A 582-nucleotide genomic window follows, 5' to 3' on the forward strand; every position below is an offset into this window, starting at 1 on the left:
GGAGAGCTGCCTCCTGTTGCCACGGGCTCTGGGATTTGGCAGAGACCCAGGGCACACGGGGCCCTCCTTCCAGCAGGGACTAACTAGGCAGCCTGGACTGAACAGGAGCTGCTCTACCTGCAATGTCAGCCTGGGAAGCAGAGGTGTGGGGAGTGGGGTTCCCGCAGCCAGAGCTGCTGCCAAGCTAAGCAAGCACCCTGGGGGGCACTCCCCCACCTGGCAGCGGGAACAGCCCTGAATGGGACTCCCAGGTCCCGCAGGGTCCCCTCAACCTCAGCCCTGCTCTTTGTTACCACAGCTCCAATGAATCCTGGTTTAACCCCTTCCCTGCTGCCTTCCCCAAGCGCGCCCCCACTTAACCCCTTCCCTGCTGCCTCCCAAGACAAGTACACCTCCCATTCCTCCCCAATTTAACCCCACTCCCTGCCGCCCCCAAGTCAAGTCCGCCTCCGCAGCCCCCTGTAACCCCTTTCCTGCCGCCTCTTCCCCTCCCCTATGCCCGGCCCCGGCCCCGGAGCGGCGGCAGCGGCGAGGGGAGGTGCCCGCCCCGCGGCCGGGGGGGGAGAGGCGGGCGGGCGGGCG

The sequence above is a fragment of the Alligator sinensis genome, unplaced genomic scaffold (genome assembly GCF_000455745.1).
Source record: "Alligator sinensis unplaced genomic scaffold, ASM45574v1 scaffold1253_1, whole genome shotgun sequence".
Classification (NCBI taxonomy): Eukaryota; Metazoa; Chordata; order Crocodylia; family Alligatoridae; genus Alligator; species Alligator sinensis.